General features: G+C 46.4%; 1 protein-coding gene and 1 long non-coding RNA gene across 3 annotated transcripts in view; one reads left to right on the top strand and one right to left on the bottom strand.

Moving 5' to 3' along the window:
* Positions 1-20,259, bottom strand: part of LOC119461109 (protein sister of odd and bowel) — a 425,754-nt gene that overhangs the window by 128,742 nt on the left and 276,753 nt on the right. The window contains exon 1 of one of the 2 annotated variants that reach the window (XM_037722297.2): positions 15,903-16,376. The exons of the other annotated variant lie outside the window; for it this stretch is intronic. The gene's annotated coding sequence lies outside the window, so the exon portion shown is untranslated. Of the gene's footprint in view, positions 1-15,902; positions 16,377-20,259 lie in introns of those variants that run through there. 2 annotated transcript variants of the gene reach the window in all.
* The window catches only part of LOC125939766 (uncharacterized), a 292,339-nt gene that overhangs the window by 103,577 nt on the left and 168,503 nt on the right, over positions 1-20,259 (top strand). The gene's annotated exons all lie outside the window — the stretch shown is intronic.

Below are 20,259 nucleotides of genomic sequence, written 5' to 3'. Positions count from 1 at the left end.
CAAAAAGGATTGCCCAGACAGTTCGAGCATGGATTTTCAGAATAAAGTGCTCCTTGGGCGTTCACAAAACGCACAGCTCAAGTTTAGATGCTGCCACGCAGCGCGTATCGATTCGAATAGTGCGTGCTTCTCGTCTCTCGGAGAATTGGCGATGTCTGTAACGGTAACGTACATTGCACCCCTCACGACTTCTGTCTAAACGTAACCTGACTCTTCATTGACGACAGGTATAGAGGCAAACAGGAAAACGTGTGCCCACGTTTCCTATCATGCTTTGTTTTTTCGTACAATCGATTACTGTCGCCAGCCACATACGATATACCATACCTTGAACATACGAGGACAGCGAGAAATACGCGAGCTCGAGGCAGGCGTCTCTCGCCTTCTCTCTCTCTCTCTTTCTTTCGTAGTTATTTCTTTCTCTCTTTTTTTTTTCTGACTTCGAGACTGACGAAACCAACTTCCTTGTTTCGTCGTTTTCGTTTCTCTTTTTGGGGAGCCTTCGTTTGCTCCATGGCAGCACAAGAAACACGAAAACTTGTAACCTGCAGCAACGTGGCAGTGTTACATATATTGTGTGCATGCTTCTTATCTATAAGAAGCATGTAATTTTATTTATAATTACCTTGACTTCATATGGTATTGTTACAAAATGTGAGCCCCTCGGTTCTCCATGATTCGGTCTCTGCATGTTGTAATACAATATTGTACGTGGCCATTGACACCTTGAGCTGTATTAATAGGTCGTATACTCCACTCGTGGTCAAGCATTGCCTGTCCATTACGCGCGCCGCAAGCTCTACCAACCTACTTGAAAGCCACAAAACTCACTCGCAATCTATTCTTTGACCATGTGCACTTTCGTCTGTTATGAGTGTGAGCTGGTGTATCGCGCGTCGCGTCATGCTTTGTCAATTTTGATCTGAAGTAACATATGCCAGCCCTGGTTAGCTTCCCAGTCTATATATATATTCAAGCCACAGTCCTTCAATTTAGATCCACGGATACAACATCATAAGAAGCCAACAAACAACGACATCAAAGACAACATAGGGGAAATTAGTTGTACTTACTAAGGGAATTACAGAAATAGGAAATTTATAGAAATGAAATTGGATGGAAAAACAACTTGTCGCAGGTGGGGCACGATTCCACGTCTTCGTATGACGCGTGCGATGCTCTTACCATTGAGCTACCGTGGCCCCGTCTTCCCATCCACTTTCTGGGGTATTTATGATTTACTACTAGAACTAACCCTGGGAGTGTTAGCCAGCGCCACCACTCGCAAACCTTGGCGGCGGATGGGGAACATCCTTTCTGCCGCAGGCGTCACGAGTAGGTGATCTTTTTGAGTGAAGGCAACTGGTCAATAAACCCACACATGCTACCTGAAGGCATCATTGTTGAAGGCATATATGAAGGCATCATATATATATACACACACTCCGGGTTATATCACTAGGAGTTCGCTTGCCCAGGCGTCGCGGCTCGCTTGTGTCAGACTCTGCTTCGCCGGCAATTTGGGGTGTGATTCCACAACGTGGCACAAGTCTGCCATTTTTATTTGCCTCTTCACTTCGACAAAACTTTACATTCCTTTGGCGGAAACACTAGTAAATAAGCATGGATGTGGGTGTGCTTAACAAGCAGCTGAGTGTTTTCTTTTTTCGATTTCCTCACTGCGGTCCCATTAGAACATCAAGATATGCCAAGGCGCGTCGTAGAGTGCTTCGAATGGCGATTACGTCATTTCGGCTTCCTCTTGCAAATCCCTCCAGGCTGAGCCGCCCATGGCGACTGAGAGAAAGACACGAGGAAGGAAGCCCCCCACGCACGGTGAGCCGCTGTCACCGAGATTACGCATGGACAACTGGGTTTGAACTCGGCTACACCCAGCGGTCACTGAGCCGGCGCACTCAATGCGCGGATGCGTGTATACACGGGGTGAAACTGTCTGCTCCAATCACGGTGGGCGTCTGAGGCGGTCCGACTGCGCGGACGATGGTAGGACGCGCGGACAGGCATCCGCCGTGGTGAGCATGCATGTTATACGAATAGATGTGTGTTGGTGAGCCCAACTCGAATAGACGGTGTGCACAGCTCAAATAGATGGTGTGCACAACTAGAATTGATGGTGGGCACAACTCAAAAATTTGCACCTCAGCTTTTTCTTTTTCTTTTTTTTTTTCTGAAGAACGGACTGACGGTACGAGATTGCAAGACTGAACGCTTTTTGTGCGTTAGTCATAGTTCTAATTATTGCCGTTGCTTTAGAGCGATGGCTGTATGACGAATTCTAGTTCACGTGAGGTTGTGAACTGTATGGGTGAGCGTAACACTGATCGTCGCACGATCAGCATTAGCGACCAATAAAGTTGTAACTTGAGTCCTGGGAGGTGGAGCACCATCTTGCTGACTGCATGCACTCAACAACTCAAACTTGCGATCTCGCAGGAAGCAGATGCAGTTCGTCTTACATGCCTACACCTCAGCCGAATGCCGTATAGCATGCAGCGCGAAATCTATACGCTATAAGTATTGCAGGAATACTTCTTGAACGCATTCGCCGCACACACGTGACGTGCTGCAAAGTTCGTCGCGCCACGTTGCTTTCCTACTGAAAAAAAAAAAAATTGACAGGAGAGCCACACAATGTATAGCGAGTCGCTTCACTGTGCAGCTCGCCTGTGTATCTCGCCATCTAGTCTCATGCCTTGCACTCTTGCAACGGTTCATGCGTATGGAAACAGCTGTGCGTGCACGCGAAAACAGGAAAGAAGGAGCGGCGTGGCTGTAAACACGGTGTCAGCATATTAAACTATATCTATAACCCGGCACAGGAGTCACTGCATTGGTGCGCTGACTCCCACGTGTATGTGCGTATATATGTGCAACCGGCGGATAAGCTGAGCTTACCGGCACAGCGGCTGTGCAGATTTTCCTTTGTCTCTCTCGTTTCTTTGCTTGAGCCAAATCGTGCAATGTTGCATGAAACACGCACCGCGAACGCCCCGAGAGAAGTGTTTGAGGCTCGTGGCATCCACGTGGACTGAGTATACTATAACCGTAAACAGTGTATACTTTTATGCTAGGAGGAAATAACAACCGAGCACCTGCCTGTCCAGACGGTTCCTACTCAGCTCTACATGGGTTTAGATTTCTCGTGGGCGCTTGGGCAGCAGCGAAGGACTTTCCACTTGATGTGCCGTATGTGGGTTGTTAGTTTCTTGGCAAACAGAGCACTAGAGAGTAGTAGAGTTCACATGTTCATTACTGGAACCAAAGTATAGCAGTGAGTGGCGCGCAGGTAACTGAAACGGTGCAATATAAAAATGTATAACCGTCTACTTTCACCGACAATGCACGAAACTAGTGCTGTGTTATGCAAACACGCCTTGTGCATATTATAACATCCTCCACGTATTGTTATTGAAGGTGTGACAGGTGTACCTTCTTTCAATCCATAAGTATGTACTTATAGCTTGAATAATGTTTGATTGAACATAGACAGGACGCCATCGGAGAACCCCCCTTGCTGTCTTCCATTTCTTCCTTCAAAAGATCATCATGGTTTTGAACTGCGCGTAAGAAACTGAAAATGCCTTCTGCTGGCAGAACGGTTGCTGAACGATACCGTTACTCCCACGGCGGAGCGAGTGTTCAGTTTGGAGCTTCGACGTGTAGATGGCGCCACTAAGCGCAGTGGAGGATGTCTGATAATAGAGTTTGCGAAACTTGCTTCCAACATTTGGTGTAGCAGGCTTTCGCACTATGGTGTGATTGGATTACGTTTGTGGTCGAATTAAAACATCCAACATAATAGAAGCGGCAAATATATTAAGCAGTATACTTATCACTTCTCAACGCGTAGTTCAAGTTATACTATAACCTTGTGCAAGCACACGGGGCGATCTGCTGCAGCACACGCGATGTGAAGCACTTCGAGCCCCATCTATGTTATATATCATCGTAACCACTATCACTATCTCTTTTTTGGAAGCGCATTTTCTGAGTATCAGCAGGAAATACCCAATGTGTTAATCTCACATGACCTAATCGCGCGCATTTCATGCAGCCGTAAAAACGCATGTATTAATACATCAACGACTTATCCTTCTCTCACGTTTGGCCCCTAAAAATCGAGGGCGTCAGCGTTAACACTTTGGTATATACCTGCGCGCGACCACTATGAATGCGACGAGAACTCATTTCAGTCCATGTGATAAAGTTTCTATGAGGCCGCTGGCAAACAATTGAGAGCTCGTGGCCGAAAGGCTGCAGCTTATTAATGTTTTAGGTAAAGTACCTTTGCCAACGATCTCGATCTCTCTTGATAAGTTGACTTCCGTCAGCCGCGTAATGAGCGCGATTGAAGTGGATTGATTGAAATTTAAATTGCATCATTTGACCAGAACCCATTGGCAGCCCGTGTGACGAAGCATGGCGCCCAACAGTTCTGGAAAGTGGAGTTCACAGAGCGAGAGATCGCTGTGGCTGCGTAATACGCTTTAATATACGTCAGCAGTAAGAGGTATACAGTAAAGCGTTCGGTGAAACGACCGCGTGAACACATCCGGACATGTGTTTCCTGTCAGCACATGCATACAACCAACAGCGTTACGAGGGTGAACGGACCTGTACGTTACATGCCTCCAGAGCACGCACGTCAGCGCAGTCCTCTCATTGCCAGACACACATGCTAGAATAACTAACGTAACGGATAGGAGCGTGTTGCGCAGGAAGATAGATGTAAACTTGCGGGGCTATTTTCGCTATAGCTTTTAATTCAGCTCTTCTCTCTACTCGAAACGAGCTGGATTGCTTAATAGCTCGCCTCTGTGCTTTGTCTTTTCGTGTTCACGAAGCCATTGGTCGACAATTGAAAGACATCGCACACAACGTTCTTTATAACATCTCTATGGTCGCTCACGCGTTACAGAGAATCTCTGACGCGCTATAGAACATTGGAGGGCTTCGATCTGCTTTAATTTGTTTGCTTCAGAAAGATTGAGATATCGAACACCTTCAAGTACTGTACAAGAAAGAGGGGTGGGGAAGGTGGGGGGGGGGGGGGAGGGTACGGACGTGAGGGCGAGCAAATTTTCAGCGGCTCCCAAACGCGTATCTTTGGTCTTTAACTGACCAGCCTGTCCCCCAGGGCGCTCGCCTCGTGGCAGGGTACCTCCCTTCTCCGGGGTGGCGCGCAGTCGTCGCACAGGTGTGCTAGACGACCACCAGCGAGCAAAACCGCAGTCTGGTTTATATACGTGGAAAAGAAAAGAACAAAAAAGGCAGGCAGGCAAGCAGCGTACAAGAGAAGACGGCGTCGCTGACTATGACGACCGGCCACCAGGCTCAGCGGCCGCAGCACAGTCACCGGGGCCACCGCACTCCTCAGGATTTACAACAGAGCGCACCGTTGTGTGTGGCGCACGCGCCACCCCCCTCCCCCCCACCAAAGTCCCCTCGCTTCCCTCCTAGGAGCGAAAGAGACAAGGGGTGCTCGTAAAAACGGCAGGCCGCTGCCGCCCGCCGCAGTCCCGTGCGTGTGCATCCGTTTCCTTCCTCCGAGTCAGCGCTACACTCTCGTCTCACTAAATCCTTGCAGCTCAGCAGTAGCTGCAGTGCTCTAATCAGTGGCCCGAGTTTACGAAACTCTCTGCACGGAACAACGGTCCACGATTAACCGGCGCCTCGCACTGTCGCATATCGCTGCAGCTGCGTGTAGTGATTGGCCGTGCGTGGGCGAGTCGACCAATCACCAAACCACGCTTGCCCGCGCGAGAATTCGCCCCGCTGGTTAGCTCACGCTTGCCTGTGTAGCTTCGACGGCGCTGCACGGATTTTAGTGCGAAGGAGTATAGCGGCAGTACAGCGCTCTGTTGTTGCTTCTGCTGCTTGTGTTGTGCCCGGCAGTCGAGGCACAGCGAGCGCCGAGTTGCTGGTCGCAGCGGAGCACCGACCTCTTCTAGTGTTCCTCTGCCCACGGTGTTTGCCTTGCGGGGGGCTAGCTTTGTGGACGAGAGAAACGTTGCGTTTCCTTTATCTTTATTTTTTTTCTTTTGTACCTCGTGATGCCCTTTCGCCTTCCTTCGCCAGCGGGAGTGCTGGGTTGTATGAGTGAGAGGCCGCCTTTTATGCGTGGTTGCAGTGTGCGGTATACATCGTCCTATTCCTCGGGTTTCCTTGTCTCGGAACTGCCCAAAGAACACTTTGCAAAGCAGGCACAGGACAGTGCTGGGGGGGGGGGGGGGGGGGTTGTCGAACGGTCCACCAGAATAAGCGCCACTGGAACGATATGCCGCGCCCAACATTGCCTTATTAATCACGTAATCCGCTCGACGACGTTTGACGGACGTCGTAAGACGGAAGCAACCTTTAACGCATATTCGATGACGGTGCATGCCCTCCATTGGCAGGTAAGACAAACTGTTGGGGTGACGTCAACATTACAGGCGAAGCGAGATTTTCGACACGTCCCATGGAAATTGTTTATGTGACGTGGTTAACTAGAGCACGAAAGCCTTAATTTTTATTTTTTCAAGGTTATAAGAAACAACTGATCTCCAGCTACATTACTGGAGCGGCCGGCTCTGCCATCGACGTGACGTTCATAGTAGGATTACGTAACCGCGACTCGCCGTGTTCCTTGCAGAGGGAGCGACCGGGAAACAAATCTCCGTCGTATAACTGCGGATCCTATACGGTGCTGCCCTTCTTGACATTGTTAATATACAGTTGATTTGCCTTCTCATAGACTATACATCCGCGGATGAACTCATACCTAGGAACTCGTCCAACATGGCGGTTCATTTGGCATGTCGCACGTTACCAAAGCCAGTATTTCACAAATACTCAAGACAAGCTGCTGCGATAAACTTGGCTTTTTTGAGTCAATAAAGAACCGCGGGCTAACGTACAGCTCTTGAACGAGAAATATTTTTGCGCACAAATTAGGACACGGTGCATGAATGCAGTATGGGCAGAAAACAGTGATCACAAGTGCCTTACCACTTTAATACTCGGCTTACCGCAGTTAACGTAGGAGGACATTCGTTATTGTGAGGCGAGGACATGGAGAAGCTTCATGTAATACTCATAGTATTACTCTATGACAGTCATTCAGTGAGGCCTCTTCGGTCCATTGTGAATTGCCGGCTTCAAGTGGCAACAAAAATGTCGATGGTTGTTCTCGCTCATGAACTCGGGGTGCCACATATATAGTGTCTTTATAATTAGGAGTGAAAGGAAACAAATACATTAGTTCACGATTGCAATGAGCTGTAGTTGGCACCCTCTATTGCATAGGGTGCCAACTATTGAAGAGCAACCGAGAAAGAGCTTAGCCATTAAAGATCTGCCAAAGTTCTTTCCAACGTCACGCACGGTGAGATAATTCTAGTCAAGAATATTACACGCTAAACGCTCAAAATCTGAAGTTGTGTCTTCACGCTACAGGCCACGATGCACTCATATATAACAATAACAACAAATCGAAACTATTGCTCACATGTAAACTCTATCTAAAGCTATCACTATAGTACCCTTACCACTATCGCAATCAAATTACTTTCAGTCTTAGTCGCGGACATAATGCGCTATTTCACGCGGCAATTGCGATGATCCGCCTTCTGTAAAAACCGGACTCATCGAACAGCACACCGACAGCAACCGCTGCTAACGCTTCAATATATGATGACGCGTCGTGTGCATTGCACCAGCTCACGAGAGGTAATTAGGCGATTAGCTACGGAGTTGCTGTTAAAAAATTCACAAATATTGTCAAAATAAAGTCCGCGTGCGATCAAATCGGGCAGCCCGCGGCCCAGACAGGGCACCATATTGGCCGCGAGATCGAGCAGAGTCGCCGCCTGGCGGGCATTGGCTGAAACACTAATATAATTTTCTTTTGCTCATCATTGTGACAATTGTTAGCTTGACGCAAGACAGTGGCCATTAATAGCTGAAATAAAACAACCTAATGATTCTAGCTCTTCAAGTAATTAAAGCTTTGTCGCATCGTTGTCGGTGCGCGTAACCGTGCAATGGCTACAAATATACTCTCAAATGAAGCAATCTGATGATCCTACTATTGCACTGTCACTCACGTTGGCCTAGCTTGCTTGACTAAACTCGATGCCTGTTTGCAATTCACATCGAATTAAAAAAAAAAAAACGGAGATGTAGTATGCGTACAATTGGTGATGTAGAGCGCATTAATTTGCTAATTTACCTTTGTTTGCAGGAATACAACTTTTTAATCCAGTGCAAGATTCGCAGAGAATGCGGTAATTATTAACTTCTGCAAAAATATTAACAGTGTAGGCGTAACGCGAGCGAAACTGGCAAAACAGACTCAAGAAAGTGCCGAAACAGAGGCTGGTCTGGCTGAGTGTCATTGTCCCCGTTGAATGACAGTTCGCACTTCTTTCAAGTAAATGGAAACGTTCTGCGCATTCCGTGCAAAAATGTGGCATCGGAGGGCAATATAAGGTATAACTAGCGCTGATGTTGACGGCGAATGTTTAATTTCTTTAGCGGTTTGTGCAATACGAATCACGTCACGGGAGTAAGCTATATAAATTATCAGAAAATCTGGCCAAATATAGTTCACAGCGGAACGCCGCCGTGTACAGTTTGAATGCGTGCCATCGGCCCCCTATCCGAAACGTGGCTGACGGTGCTGCCACCTTTAGTTCGATCTCGCGGCGAATACCGGCAGACGTCTGCTGAGGTAAGTATCGCACTTCAGACACAGTGGCGGCGCTTCCGGGAGAGGGCGCCATGCTATGCGCTCGACTTCAGTAGTACGCTTTAGTATGACGTACAGACGTATATCTGAATATCGGTTGCCGTTACGCGAACAACGGCATTGATGTCGACGCACTGAGCACCTGTGTTCAAACTCAACGCGCAGAACGCTTTGTACTGTAATGAAATACCGTACTATGTTTAGTTATCTGATGGCCTAAACGTGTCGACAACATCATAATAGTTAAGGCACATTTAAAAAAAATTTTTACGAGTACATCCTTGTATGAAAAGAACACCTCCGACATATTATACTTGAACATAACGCCACGAGGTGTCGCCACCAGCGCGCCCGTTATCCATCTACGTCGTCTGGTACACTTTTAGGCTTGTATGTGGCATGGCTTAAACACCCTACCTTGTCTTATACCATTGATGTGTATTCAATTAAGTACATGAGCACGCGTCTATGCAGTTGCTTCTCACCGCCGTAGCTGACGGTGCCTGGTAAGGGCGGACATTGAATAACTAAGAAGAAACGAAGTTGTAACAAAGCATTTAAAGCAACAAATGAAAAAAAAAAAAAAAAAAACAACGAGAAGAGAGAGCGCAGTTTGCTTAACTCAGATGTCTGATTCTTTGGTTGCCCTCCATGCACCATCGACATAGTGAACTCCATCGATAGCTCACACTCATTTTATTTCAAAGGCTTTGCAAAACTATTTGTCACACGCAGGTTGTGCATGCGCCTACCAGAACAAGAGTTAACACGTGATGGCAGCTGCAGTGGGGCAGCAGTATCAAATATAATTTCGTGCGACCTCGGGGAATATTTCGCAGTGAACCGGCGTGCAATTTTAGCAGTATTTATTTAAAGTTATTTAGCAGTAGCTTATCAACCTAATTGCAATGGACACTCAGCTTTCAATTGCTATATACTGAAGCAGATATTTCCTGTTGTGCGTATAGCGGGGTTATTATCGCTCATAGCTGCGCATAACATATATAGTACGCGTTTCTTGCGTCAATATTAGGTATTATTAGTCAGAAATATGCAGATTTCCTTGCGACTAAGGAGCCGCGAATACGTGTTAATTGAACTTTGATTTCCATATATGTTACACATACTACGTAGCCAAGTGAGCATTCACAAGATCCGGGGGTAAACGCCAGTCGTAAAATGCCGCACGCTGAATGTGAATACCTCTTCTTGCCTCAGCGCACATGAACTAAATGTGTTCCGCATTTCATCTATACAACTACACACTTCACACTCGCTTTCACTCTAAGTATATGGCGTTGGTTTCAAATATTGCACTCAAGTGATCGCACTGTCTGATGTCTCCTCCGTATCCGAATGAAATATGCGCCAGAATTTTTCGAAATACCTGTTTTAATCTAGTCTCTGGTTAGCTTAAGCAGGGTACACTCGCCATGCACTCTGGTTAGAGTGGATTTACAATTCTCGTAATTCTCGTACTGTCACAGAAAGATAAAACAAGGAAGTATGCGAACACTTATATAGGACAAGAAAGAAGAGAATGACATAGAAGGAAGAAATAGAAGTGACTGCCTAATAAGAAGGCGGTTTGCGGCTCCGCACGTGGTGGCGACGAGTTCGATAGAGCTGGCATCTCGCACTATACCATGTGTGGTCCCCGACCTTCGATCTGATGCTCTTTAAATACCATGGCCGCCCCCACCGCCAACGCGACGTTTCGCTGTGCGTGCATCTCCTGAATGCTTCCTTCCTCCTCCTCCTCCTTTACACTATACAAGCAACAACCCCCCCCCCCCCCCCCCTTCTCCACGCTTCACCATTACTTTCCAGACACATAACACACGAAGAAAAGAAGAAGACAGAAAAACGTGAAGGTCGGTCCGCGATTCCAGTCGGGACCACCACGCGCGACCATCGGCTCTGATAAAGCGGCGATTTGGGACTCCCCGCGCTCCTGATAAGAACGCCGCGGGCGCCTAGCTGGCTGCTCTCTTCCGCACAGCCCACCGGGGCAAGATCGGATCCGTCGATCGAGCGTATATATTATTTCGCCCCGTGGTATTAGAGGAGGCCGATACAGTTCGATTCCGCCCTGTCTTGCGGCGCGCTTCACTGCGCGGTTCGTCTTTTGACTTTGTTTCGCGGATGAGCATTAGCATTCGCGTGATGTCTATATATATAACCCGTCAGATCGACGTGTTTGGGGGGGGGGGGGGGGGGAAACACCGAAGGTGTATATAGAGCACATTTCGAACGCCATTGATTGGTTATAAAACATTTTGCTGAAGGGTTTCAAGGACATGATCTGAAGCCTATAGGAGGAAAGTCAATGGTGCGAACTGCACATGTGTATATTTGCGAAACAGAGCAATGAGATGGCACTTCATGCAGTCAAAAACAGCTCTTAAGGAAGAAAGAAAGTGAAATGGTCTAAGAAGCTGGAGCATTGATCTACGTGGGCTGTATACGCTAGGTCCCTTTAAGCATATATAGTTTATGTGATTTACTCGTATATTGGTAACTGTGCAGCCACGTAGCCTGCCTTATATCTTGTGTATGCGATTGTCTCGTTCTTTGCAGTGGAAATTAGCATTAACCCCTGATAATGCCGCGAACATTAAATGAAACAATTTCTTTACCTACGTTGTTCGCGATTTTTTCAGCACAGTGAGGGCAGTCGTGATGTTAACTATAATTTATGACCGACACCTACACAATGAAATCCTCTTAGGCGCCTTCAATGTAATGTCGCGAGGCAGTGAACGGGCTGGTTTACTGTCGGTGGGACGAAGACGACAGCGATAAAGTGGTAAGAGAAACGCGAGAGCCTTGCATGCATGCTGTCGCGATATTGTATATTTGTGATTGTTGTAGCCTTGTGCATGCATAATTGTAATTTGTAAATATACGCTACCCCCGTAACAACATATTTCTTGTATCCAACTCAACATTGGATATATTGAACTCTATTATAAAGTTCCACCACTAAAATGTCCCAATGGTTTCGTTTCAACTGAAAGCGTTGGCATCTATACATATCCGCGACTCCGAGCCAGTCAAGAGGAAAGCTTTCACTTGGCTCGACCAACAATTCCTCACTATTATTGCCCTTTCAAGAGCAATTCAAGCAGTCGTACGCATGCACGCTAATTTCGCAAACTGGCGGGTCGTGATCTACAGGATAAATTGAAAGCCGCACGCGTTTTAAAATCTATAGTAAGACTTCAGTTCTTTTCAATGGCAGGTATACAGTATGCAAGACTGTGTTCTCTTATTATTCTTAAACGAGGCAGTTGTGCATCGTCTCACCTGTATATTATTGATATTACTGGAAGAAAGACAAAAGAAATTTGATCGCCTTATTATGTGACGGTTACCCCTTTTCGTATATGGGTATAATTAAAAGAAATATTTTACTGAGAAAAGAAGAAATTTTACAAGTTTGGAAAACTAACAGCGGGAAGAGCTATATCTTTTCCCCTTCTGCCTTTGGTCATGCATGAGTGGCTCTCTCAGAGCACTAGCCAAGAGTGAGCGACGTTTTGCTATAGTTGGTGTTGCATGGCTTCTAAAGTGCAACACAGTTCGGCAAGACGAAGACTGACATGGAGAAAACAACACAAACGCCTTGTTGCATAGTTAGCGCTTGAGTTGTCTTCCTCGCAGTGTTCGTCCTGCCGCGGTTGCTCAGCGCAGAGGTATGCCGTTATGCAGCTGCAAGAGGAGGTCGACAGTTCGATTTCCATCACGCAGCATGTCACCATTCATATTGCGATGGAATGCAACACGGGCTCTCTACATGCCGTGTTTGGGTGCGCATTATAGGGAATCCTGCAGATGGCCAAAAAGAGACGTACCTCTATATCCACTTGAAAATATATGACTGCGATGCAGCGTACACCAAGGCGTATACAGGGGGGAGGGAGCGGTGACAAGGGGCATGTGACCCCCCCCCCCCCCTCCCCACCCCTGGCTACGCATAAAACAACCTTTCCTGCCCCCGTCCCCTGCGAGCCCCCACCGAAAAAAATATCTTCCTATATACCTAACTGGCGTACACACTTGTTGGAAACATTTCCTCTGATCCTGCTGCCTGCGCCAAGATATGTGACAAACCGAAACTATAACATAACGATGCAGAGCTCATATCCACGTTGCTGTGGGCATCAAGCTTCTTTTCTTCTTCATGCTCTTCTTCCGATCCCCACTATACCCTCTTGTCCCCTTATTTTATTAATTTTAAATATTTGACTTCTAACCGTATGACAGGCTTACAAAGCAGCAGAAACATCGTTGCGTGAAACATGATATGTTCGTTTTCGACTTTTACTTGGTATTTTTCCTCGTGCATTTTTTCCCGTTATACCTCAATACTACGTACTCACGACAAATGAAGGTTCGTTATATGCGATATGTATGATCGAATAAGCTTTCATATCTCGTACAGAATCACATAGGCGCAAGTTCGGTCAGCCGCTCCCCACAACTCTTCCTCTCCTCCGCAACACCAAATACATTTTGCCTGGAGCCATATATATTATATAGGCCAGGACGCGGTACTACAGGGCTCACATGCAGAGATCTTGATGTGTGGCTGGCGTAGCTGTCGCATAATGCTACAAGACGGAGCCTGTAATGTACATGTTATATTGGATCCTTCTTCGCCCCCTTTTCCGGTGCTTTTATTGTTATTTTTCACTTTAACAAGACATGTGCGTATGGCTTATGTTTGTCGTATACTTATACCTTATCACGAAAATGTGTGTATTGATGCTTGTTCACATTAACATGTGTTCTTTACATATTACACGGGATTTCCAAGTCGCGGAATATAGTATACTCTGCACGAGTGGATCTCCACTTGTTATCGCCAAAATTTATTTACGTGATCTTTTTACTTTCACTTCAGAACGCGAACTAAGCTTTGTGTGCGCTCCTAATAAACAGCGGTATACAATGGTGAATATTTGAGAATGCAACTTGAGCAAATGTGAACGGATTTATAAAGAAACTGCATGCGGCAACATCACCTCATTTGTGAACATCTGCTCCTCCGTTTGATGGTTTGTGTAGACAAAACAGTCCCACGCAAGCGGTGTTGTTCACAAATCTGCCTTAGTATAGAAGAGATTATACTGTCTTTCCAAATGTTGTTTCCAAAGTCTCATTTATTACTATTTTTTTATGAGCCCACTTCCCATTGTCTCTATGCGTTGAAAGAAATGCTTTCTTCTTGAGACTTTTCGCTTTTAAAGATACAACAGTTAATTCGAGTTGCGAAAGCTTTGAAATGTATGCAAGATTTGCTCCGTAGCATATGCATGTTCTAGTATACACTCCTTAAGCTAAAGTGAATGTTGTGACGTACACGCTTACATTGTCGATACATTTGTACAAATTGAGCCATAAGAAGGCATTTAACGATTGAATGAATGGAGTCCGAATAATGAAGTATGCGAGTGTCCCTATGGGTCACTAAAAAAGCTTTTGTATGGTTGTAACCATCCAATTCCCAGAACTGAGTCCGTTGTATGCAAGCATTAAGGTGCAGGGTGAAATTACGTGCTCTGCAATAGAGACGCGCATAGCTTTGATAAAGGAGATTAGCAAGTCGAACATTTCCCTAATCAGGTTAAAGTAATTACTTAAGAGTTTAATAAAATCATGTATAGAGATACTTCGTGCATTTATGTACGACTATTTCTGATATAATTTATGTATGTGCTCTTCTTAATGATTGCCAAATAAATATTTGTTGTGCTGCATCATTTACTTTTTTTGTATGAAGAAATATTAAGTATGTCATGCTGGAGCCATTTGCACGCATCTTCGAATAACTTGTCGCATAGCAGCCTACACAAAATATGGTGGAAATGTTCATCAGTAAAACGTTGCTCAATGCATGCATGGTAATTGTGTGTCTTATGAGTCCCTGTCAGAAAACAGCTGCTAGGCAGTTCTTCATTTCTGCAGTGTCTACATGTTGGATATAATAATAATAATAATAATAATAATAATAATAATAATAATAATAATAATAATAATAATAATAATAATAATAATAATAATAATAATAATAATAATAATAATAAAGGAGTAAATTGAACTTGCACAACACACATTCGCCAGCCAATGTGCTGTCGGCCATGTTTAGGGCATAGAGCTTCGCAGGAAAGCCACCTTGGCATTAATCGAAAGGTTTTGGTCCATGAACATGTTTGACCCGTGATTCCAAACCTGTCAGGCGAATAAGAGGTCTCCGAATTGCTTCTTCCTTCCTTTGTCCACATGTATGTGACTGCAGTGAATAGATATGATCACTCCTGAGATTTAAGGAGCCGAGAGGAAAGAGGGGGTGGGGTGGAAAGGGGGGGGTAGTTATGCGGTTTTTGCACATTCGTCGTTACATATAGAAACTGCTTCGGTAGACGTGTGCACGCATAAGTGAAAAGCAGCATTTGCGAGCTTGCGTTCTCTGTGGGAGTTGACAAATGTTGTTTCGCTTCCAGGTGATACATGGCAGCGTCAGCGCAAGGGTATACAAATGAGTCAGCATTTCTTATACAAGGCGATCATTCGACGCGCCGAGAAAAAGTACAATGCGAGCCTCTCATCTGCGCATGCTAGATGTATACACATACAAACATGACTTGTGCATACAAGCATTTCGTGAAATCCTCTGATACTCTACAACTTCCAAACACAATAAGTGCGGACGTATCGATGCTTCGCGTCTGAGAACTGTACCATTATCGACAATTCCATAACAGGTACACGCGTTCTATAGAACCATAAAATCGCAGCAGATCCTCATCCTCACGCTCGAGCATAATGCATTACTGCTGTCGCAGCTACAGAAACTCTGCGTCAACTTGCGTGTCCCGCGTTAGACTGAAGATTTACTCTAGCTCATATATACCGCCCAAACCAGCAGAGTGAACTCCGAAGCTTCGTCCCCATAATGCACGGTTCTGAACTCTTCCAAATCGAGAGTCACTACGAGTAAGTGCCATGAATGAAAACACGATTGGGGAGGTAAAGGCGACGATCGACTAATCTCGATCGACTAATGGCAGTGTGCAATACTTAGACAAGCACCGGTGCGCGCGCCAGGTATGCAGAAGCGCTCTGTGCACGTGCTTACACTCACCAAGCGGCTGCGTCGACGGCGGCGTCGTCAGGAGCCCGAGCGAAGACGAGGGCGACCACTGGGCGCACGGGCCTCGCCGGGTATTCCCCTTGCAGCGGTAGCCGGCGCATTCAACGAGTGGCTGCGGCAGGCGGCGGCGGCGGCTACACCGGCCGACTCGGGGGTTCGGCACTATGTCCTTCGGTGGCGCACTGGAGATGCCTGTCTGCGGGGGCCCCCCACCACCGCCACCGGTGGTGCACGACGGAGGGGGGGGGGGGGGGATTGAGGGGTGGCGGTGGGGGTCGAAAGCCTCGGTCGCAACAGCGGGGCCGTTCGGGCGTGTGCGGTGTGTGTACGCACCGTGGCGGCGGTCCGCGGCGTAAAGCGCCGGAGTGGTTGCTTCTGTATCGGGGGCAGGCTGGAGGCCGGGCGGCGCTGGGTAGCGAGAGGGGGGGCACCACCGCCGCCGCGTTCGCTGCCGACGCGCTGCACAAAAGGCCGGCCTGTTGGCTTTCGGGAGGCCGCCGGGGAGGGGAGGCCGCCGGCTTCTGCTGCTGCTGTTGCCGCTGCCGCCGTCCCCCCGCCACCTTCCAAGGAGCGGGGCTTGTAGGAGTCAGAGCGCAAGGGGGGGGGGGGGGGGGGGCAGGAAAGAAGGCGAGGTAGCCAGCGCCGCCGGCGGGCCAGTGGCCGCGCTGGGAAGTAATTCGAGCGGGCCCTCCTCCCGGAGGCTCCCGTCGTGGCGCCCGATTGGTAGCCCCGGCTTCCGGTTGGCAGCCAATGGCGGCTCGCGCTCCGTCGAGGGAGGCCGGCGGCACACCCAATGGCTGCGCGCCGCAGCGCGGCGGCGATCACGACGCCGCCGTCGAGCGTCGCTCCTTGAGTTTTGCCGTTGACGAGAAGAAGCGTGCGTGATGCTGCGTGCTTGTACGAAAGCAAAGAGCTAGCGAGGGGGTAAAGAGAAGAGCGCTGGCAGCGGTGGGGGTGGTGGGGAGAAGTGGTTGTACGGGCAGCACGGAGTGCTTCTTGAAGGGTCGTGGGTCGGCGCTCCCGGCTTGGCTGTGTGGCAGTGGGCAATTGCTTCTGTCATTGCACTCTCACTGCCCGCGCTGTCTGCGGCGCTGCGCAAGAGCTAAGTAACGGGAATGAACGAGCCGGTGTTCGTGATCTCTGGTGCGTGGGCGGCTGGAAATCAGCGCTGCGTCCTTCGGAGAAGGCATGCGGCGTGCAGACGCGCGTGCCCTTTGGGGGGAAATGGGCAAACGGCCTGCCTCGAGAGAATCGCGCGAGTGTAAGTTTGCGGTCGATCTTTTCGAGAAAGCAAGCATAAAACGCCGCGATAAGTGGCATTCGAAGCAGAGGCCATATAAGCACTGCGGCGCCTCGTTTCTCTCTGTCTGTGAGCATCGGTCTGTCGGAAAGCTTATAGCCATGCAGCCGTTCGTCTAGCTTTCTTTTGACTCCTTTTCCAATCTGGCGACATCAAACCAATTAGGCGCTCGCGCTTCTTGTGGTCTGTAACCATGGCTCAGTTCTTTCTCTTTTCGCTATCGAAGCGTGCAAAACCAAACACATAAGTGCCCTCAAACCGATTAAATAATAACCTATACAACAATTGTTAATTTTGCTTCTTGATCCGGGAGAAAGAAACGATATCAAAGGACGCAGTATGATTGGCACTAGCTGTACGGATAGAATAGCAGCTATAGATATAGAACTCCGTGTGCTACAATATATATGTGCCAGGCTGGCACAGTCAGTTTGCCCCGACCTATATGACATGTCATATTCCAGCCTGGGTCAAGTAATCCGACAGCACTGAGACACTTCGGGAAGCGGTGTCCCTGTCACCTTATATACATGCATGTGTCTCAGCAATACATCATCATTGCTGCATCATTTTTCTTACAGCTAGTGAATCACATGGTAACCATCGTGGGGCTTTGTTATACATTGCGTCACTGCATTTGTAGCAAAGTTCTATTAATTCGTTTCACAAATGTCATAATATAATAAGGATGCTGCTCCTGGCTCGAATTTCTTTCTTCTAACATTGTTAGCCCGTAAACAGAACGCAACCTCTAACATAATTAATATGCGGAATCATGGTCGCATTCGTCCATTTGAAATCTATATAGTATAGTATGTATCCTCCCAGTCTTTAAATCAATCAATAAAATGAGTTTTATTTACACAACTCATGAAATACCTACAAAATACTTGGACCAAAAGTCTATGTGGCTAGTACCTGCATGATGCAATACAGAAAATTACATGGAGGTCAATCACGCACATAATTGCTCAACGACTAAGAACATCGTTAAAGTGAACAAGCAGTACTTATCTGAGGATGAGCTACCACATTTGATTGGAGAAGTATATGGAAGCGTTTACATGCTTGCAAGGTCAATGTTTCTGGTGTCCTTTATTTCCATGCATGGCACATGCATAGCGTTGAAAGTTCTCGCGCCGAAGAACTGACACACCAAGACGCCGACTTAAATCATCATTAATGGCATTCGACCGTATATACCTTTCAGATCGAAGAAATTATTAGGGCCGTGGCCAACAAGAGCAACGCAAAAGTGTGCTTTATAATTTAGCATCAAAATAATTTCTGGAAGACAGCGGCATTATTGGCCGTTATTAACACAGGCAAAAATTGTTTATAACATACTTCTTTATTTTTATTGTGAAGGCATATATGCGATATTATAATGTGGTTATAGCATCGTTGCTTGAGTGTTTATTTGTTATGCGAAACCGTTGTTCGCACTGTCGGGTTCAGTGCGTCTTTGTAATCTTGTCTTGTTATTTTGACTCGTATATGACAACGCAAGTTTGTTGCAACTATGTGATTTATATTGTTATATGTCGTATGTTGCAACTGTATTTTGCTTGCGCATCACATATTCAAGAGCCAAGGAGTACGCGTAGTCGGTGCCATATTTGTGCACTAACATTTTCTTAAAGTATCAGGTCAATTAAAAAAAATCCTTCAAAAAATTGCTGCAAGTACAAGGACTGCATTTGGCTTGTCTTCTATCTTTTTATCTTATGGGTTATTTGTCACGACTTCTAAATTGTTCGCGACAACTCTTTCCGGAGTGTTGTATCGTATAAGGATTTGTTCTTCGCAGGGTGTTCCACTCTTTATTGCACGTATAGGAGCTGCCGGCATCTATACGAGGCGCCAAGATCACCTTATAAACATTTATTTGAAAAAAAAAAGAAAGACTTGAGTTGACATTACTTGCTAAGCTATGGAAGTTGAATGTGGTGTTGGGAAAGGGAAATTTTGTGTAGAGTATTTTATGTACTGAAGAAGCGACATAATTTCTCAAAGCCGCAAAAAAATAGTGCACGAAGATCGCTGAAATAAATGCTACCGGGACTATGAAAATAGAGAAATATTATTTGTATAGGCATGTATGTGGGAAGTTTTAATTAATTTCTTCCTTGGGTTTCCGAGCCACCTGTGTATCTGTGGACGAATAAGGAGTCATTCTTTATACCAAAGGGTCATTCACACGAAGGAGTCGTTTATAGAGGAGGAGTCATTCTGCTGATAATAAGGAGTCATTCTGTGTATATCATAGAGGATATTATACCACGCCATCAGCAGTTGACAGAAGCTCGTGCTCTGGATTTTGGTTGTTTCTATGCTATACTCTCCAAATGACAGGGAAACATCTTGTGCGGTCCATATTTGATACTTTGTAAGAAACTCACTTCGTATTATCTCTCTTAATTGATTCGTTCGAGGATATAACGGCGAAATATAGCCTAGTCATTAATCAAAGTGACTAAATCTCTCATTTAGTCCTTCAGAACCTTTAGGGACGTTGTAAAATACAAGCACAGTTAAGTGATGTCAAGTTAACAGATTAACTGGCTGTTTCAGATTTTTGTTGAATATGCAGGTTCAGGACGAAGTGATCAAATCTGCACATCTTGCAGTCTGAGGTAGACAGTTGGGTTTGTAATCGCTCGCCTAATATTGTTGGGAGTAAACCAATGTCGGTTGCGTTTTGATTCGTTCGAAGCGTATCGAAATCAACCACGAAAACTATATCAGTCGCGTAGCTTTTTCAGACTCAAGTTTTCATTATTCGAGTTAATTAGCTTCGGTATTATGACAGTGAACAAGCGACAGCCAACTCGTCTTGCAGTATATAGTATATATAGACTTTATTTTGAAGGATCTTCATTGACGACATCGTGATCGTAATTATCAGCTTATTTTCTGTTCTACAGTATTTGGAATAAAAGGTTTTCGTATATACTAGCCGAAGAAGTACGCCCACTCTTCCGTTTGAGCACGTTGGCTTAGTCCGTGCCTATAATCAAAGCCAACTTATTTCAGGGAAGTACGCGT

Source organism: Dermacentor silvarum, chromosome 8, assembly GCF_013339745.2.
Source record: "Dermacentor silvarum isolate Dsil-2018 chromosome 8, BIME_Dsil_1.4, whole genome shotgun sequence".
NCBI classification, from domain to species: domain Eukaryota; kingdom Metazoa; phylum Arthropoda; class Arachnida; order Ixodida; family Ixodidae; genus Dermacentor; species Dermacentor silvarum.
Note: the sequence above shows the minus strand (reverse complement) of the source record. Positions and strands in the feature narration are given on the sequence as shown.